The sequence below is a fragment of the Tupaia chinensis genome, unplaced genomic scaffold (genome assembly GCF_000334495.1).
Source record: "Tupaia chinensis unplaced genomic scaffold, TupChi_1.0 Scaffold000054_1, whole genome shotgun sequence".
Lineage (NCBI taxonomy): Eukaryota > Metazoa > Chordata > Mammalia > Scandentia > Tupaiidae > Tupaia > Tupaia belangeri.
This window is the reverse complement of record NW_006159512.1, coordinates 7127156-7132354: the sequence shown is the minus strand read 5'-3', so window position 1 is coordinate 7132354 and position 5199 is coordinate 7127156.

Genomic DNA, 5199 nt, shown 5'->3' with positions numbered 1-5199 from the left:
CGGGACCCGATCGCCGGCAGGGCCCGACGGCGGCTGGCCTTAAACTCCTCCCTTGAGCCTCTGTCACCCACCCCCGCGAGACCCCCCCCTTCTTCCGCGAGGCACTTCCGGCTCCCGTGAGCCAGATCCTACGCCTAGTGGTCGTCACGTGGCCCGGAGTCCCCCAATCACGTTGGCCCCACTTCGTCGAGTTGCAACGTTCAGCCGCTTGGCCTTTCGGGAAGGGTGGAGGACAAGGGGGGGGGGAGCGGGATGAGCCGGAGCGCTGCGCTGACGTCAGCTATTGTCAGCACAGACATTTCGGGGTGGACCGAGGTATGGGTGCGAGGGTGGTGTTTTGGGAGGGGGGGAGGTCGCTATGCTTGTCCGTATTAACCAGTCACTTTCCAGCCGAAGTTTTATCCCGATTAAAAAACGTGGTTTTCATTTGTTATTAATGTGATGTAAAACAAAAGAGACTGAAATAGGAAAACCAGGGAGTCAAAGCAACCATGGCATCTTGGGCCTCAGTTTCCTCATCTGTGAATAGGGTGATTGTAAACTGCTTTGTAACATGTAGCGCTCTACCTAAGCCATTCTCCGCTTTACTCGAGGTGTGGGAAAATACTAACATTTGTAGTCTGTGATGTAAGAAGTCATTCAAGCATCACCTTCCTATCCTTCCAGACTAATTCTTGTATTCTCCAATGGTTCTTACAGTTGGTTGTTTTGTTAGTTTTCATCTTCTGTCACTAGTGTTTGTACAAGGATTTAACTCTTAATGGAAATAGGCTTTTCTGTCTCTCTAGTTTACATGATTTAAAAAAAAAAATGGCTGCTGTATTAGCTTTCTTGAAATTAGGACAGGAGGGACAGATAACTCCAAACCTGACATGGTTTAGGACAGAAATTTCTCACTCACCCACCTTGTGACCTGGGGATGACTGTGGCTCTTTGCTCTTATGTCTTTATTCCAGAACCCAGGAAAAAGTTTGCATGGATAAATACCAAAAGATTAATTTGTATTGCATAAAGGACCACTCAGAGGGTGGTGGTTAAAGCAGCTAGATCCTACATGGCCACCTGAGTGAGTGGATTCACAGTCCCAGTGACCTGAAAGACTTGTCCTGTGCATGTGTGGTGCCCAAGAGTGCAGGATGAGGGACTGCAATGTGGTTATCCTCCCATGTGGGGGAATAAGTTCTCCCTTTCTCTCCGGCAAGCATAAACACCTTATAGCACAACTAACAATTAATAATAAAAACCTCTTAAATTTGTATTATAGTGACTATTTAATATGTTAATTAAACTTTAAATATTTTTTAAACTTTACAGAAGCTTATGAATACAAGGTCTATCGGTAGGTACTACTTAGAACCAGGCACATGGTAAGTATTCAGTGTATATTTGCTGAATGAACAAAAAAGGCCATCCTTCTCTGTTTTTGCTAAGCACATAGGCCAATGATCTGCAAAAGTTTTAAAGCAGGTCAATTGCCTTAGTTATTTCATAGATTTTTTTTCATTTTTCTTTTTTTTTTTTTTTCCTGAGAGGTTTTTGTCACAAGGCGCATGCGCTTGCCAGAAAGACAGAGACAGAGAGACAGAAAGCGAGAAATCACCCCCTGGGGGATGGCCGTGCTGCAATCCCTTCTCCGCCCTCCTCCTCTTGGGATCTTGGGCACGTGCGCACACACACGTGCCCGGCGTGAGTTTAAGCCACTGGGTCCGGGACTCAAACCGTGGTCGACTACATGGGAGTCGACATAGCCATTACACTAATTGCTGGTCCCTTTATAAATTATTAAATTTTTTCATTTTTTAAAGAGATTTTTGCAATAGGATGTGTGTACTCATCAGGGACAGAAAGATAGAAAGTAAGAAATCATCCTCTGGGGGTATGGCCACGCTGTAATCCCTTCTCCTCCATTCTCCTCTCAGGATTTTGGGCATACATGCACATGCACCCTGCGTTGAGTTTTAAACCACTGGGTCTGGGACTCCAACTGCAGTCGACTACATGGGAGTCCAGTGACATAGCCATTACACCATCTGCTGGTCCCCACAGAGAGAATTGTGATGAGGGTATGTAAAAAGCTGCAAACTTTACTCAGGACACTTTGTCGGGGGATTCCCCTAGGTCAGGAAGGCTCTCCCCCATCGTGGGGTGCTGTGCTGCTGAGTCCTGTCAGCTCCATTCATAACCTTAGCAGACCAGGGGATTCTGCTCAGCCCTGCACTAAAAGGAAGTTTATGGGAGGACTTGGGGGGCAGGACACTGGACCTGAAAAAGGTGAAGCAGTCTGAGCAAATGGTTTCTGTCCATCGTCAGGGTCTTACTTGAGTCTGGAAGACAAACTTGTTTTGTTTGTGAGCCTGGCCCAGTAGGGCTGGGGGAAGCCTGAGAGAAGTGTCCCTCCTCCAGCTTTGCCAAATGTGCATCTACTTCAGAGAGACTGTGTGATATGACAACAAAAGAAAGGCCAAGTCACTTCACCTTACCTCCCTCTTCCTTTCTTCCAAGGCTGCCTCCCTTTCAGGAATCCAGTAAGCTTGCTTCCTTCTTAGCTAATAGTATGCTAGTCAGTTACATCTTTTTCTCAATAAGCCTTGCTACCAGGTAGTTTTTTTTTTTTTTTTTTTTGTTTTTAAAGAATTATCTATTTATTTAATTCCATTTGTTATTGTTATTTTTTATTTGACCACCAGAGAGAGAGAAAGGGAAAGCGAGAAAGCAAGCCACCAGGTCCAGGACTTGAACCATGGTCGGCCATGTGGGAATCCAGCGCCCTTATCCACCACATCACCTGCTGGCCCCAGCAACCAGGTAGTTTTTCAAACTGCAGATTCTCATTCATAAGTCAGTATCAGTGTCCCCCCTGAATATGGGGGCCTTAAAGAGCAGTAGCTCACAGCAACTAGGAGAATGGGTGCTAAGGATGGCAGTTATGTTCATAATAATAATAGTGATAATGATGATGGCAGTAATTATAGAAACTAACATTTACTGACTCTTTAATGTGTGTCATTCCCTGCTCTGAGTAATAACTCTTTGAACCAGTGTTGAGGTGTCTGTTTGGGCTGCTATGATAAAAATACCACAAACTGGGACCAGCAGGTGGTGTGGTGGTTAAGGTGCTGGACTCCCATATGGCTGACCCTGGTTCGAGTCCTGGACCTGGTAGCTTGCTTTTCCACTTTCCTTCTCTTTCTCCATTCTCTCTCTTTCTCTGTGTCTGTGGTCAAATTGAAAAATGATAAATAAATATTTTTTTAAATACCATAAACTAGGTGGCTTATAAACAATAGAAAGTTGTCACTTCTGGAGGATGAGAGCTAAGATCAAGGAACCTGCAGACTCAGAATCTGATGAGGGTCCACTTCCTAGTCCAAAGACAGTGCCTTCTATCTGTATCTCCACAAGCTGGACAGGATGAGGCAACCCTTGGAGCCTCATTTATGAGGGCACTGATCCCCCTTCTGAGGGTTCTCCCCCATTACCTAATCCCTCCCAAAGCTACACTCAATACCATCACATTGGTGAGTAGATGTCAACATATAAATTTTGGTAAGATGCAAACATCGAGTTTATTACATGTAATTCAGTTCCAAAGGCTGTCAGGCTGGAGCACCAGGAAAAACCAATGTTGCACCTCGAGTCCAAAGGCTATCTTCTGCAGAATTCTTCCTTGCTCAGGGATTAGAGGAATGGAAGGGGTGAGAGGAGGTGATGTCAATCTTTTGTTCTATTCAGGCCTTCAACTGATTGGTTAAGGCTCACCCACATTAGGAGGACAGTCTGTGTTACTTAAAATCTACCCATTTAAATGTTAATCTCATTTTAAAACACTCCCATAGAAACATCCAGAATAATGTATGACCACATATCTGGGTACTATATCTGGGTCTAGCCAAATTGATACAAAATTAAACATCACAGGTAGCTACTATTATTTAAATTTTATAGGCCAGTTGGTAGCATGGTGATTAGGGCAGCTGGATCCTACATGGCCAACCACACAGTTCAAGTCCTGGATCCAGTGGCTTGTGAAACACACTGGGCGCATGTCTGTGCATGTCCAAAATCCCAAAAGGACAGAGAAATGGATAAGGGATTGCAGTGTGATCATTCCCCATGTGGAGGGGAGGGGTTCCTTCCACTTTCTCTCTCTCTCTCGTTTTCTCCCCAGTGAGTGTATAAACTCTTTGGTAAATTAAAAAAAAAAAAGGGGCTGGATGGTGGCATTGCAGTAAAACAATGCTGTCTCTGAGGCTGACCCACATGGGAAGGTTCAAGGTTCAGATCTAGAAACATCTCTGAGTATTCCTGGCATGTGTTTACCCTTGATTCAGGGCTAGCTGGAGTTGGGGGTAGACTGCAGCATCAAGCTCTAGTGGAGGAACCAACAGTTAGCGTAATGGCTATGTCGCTGGACTCCCATGTAGCTGACCGCAGTCTGAGTCCCAGACCCAGTGGCTTAAGCTCGCACCAGGCACGTGTGTGTGCGTGCCCAAGATCCCAAGAGGAGAATGGAGGAGAAGGGATTGTGGCATGGCCATCATCCCTGGGGGGTGATTTCTCATTTTCTGTCTCTCTGTCTCTGTCTTTCTGGCAAGCGCACGCGCCCTATAGCAAAAACTTCTCAAAAAAAAAAAAAAAAAAAAAAGACCCAGTTGAGGGCACTGTCTTTCTCATATCAAAAAAAAAAAATAAATAATAGGACCAGCAGTTAGCGTAATGGCTATGTCGCTGGACTTCCACGTAGTCGATTGCGGTTTGCATTCCAAACCCCATGGCTTAAAACTCACGCCGGTGTGCATGCATGTCCAAGATCCCAAGAAAAGAACAGAGGAGAAGGGATTGTGGTGTGACCACCCCCCCTGGGGGGTGATTTCTCGCTCTCTGTCTCTCTGTCTGTCTCTGTCTGGCGAGCGCACGCGCCCTATAGCTAAAACCTCTTATAATAAATAAATAAATAAACCTAAGAAATATCTAAATGGATAATAGACTCAAACCTAAAACTATAACACTTCTAGAAGAAAATCTCTGTGATCCTGATTTAGATTTCTTAAATATAATACCAAAAGTATGTTCCATAAAAGATAGATAAATTGGATGTCACTGAAAAATTTTAAACTTCTGCTCTTCAAAAGACTATTAAGGGGAACCAGCAGTTAGCGTAATGGCTATGTCACTGGACTCCCACGTAGTCGACTGTGG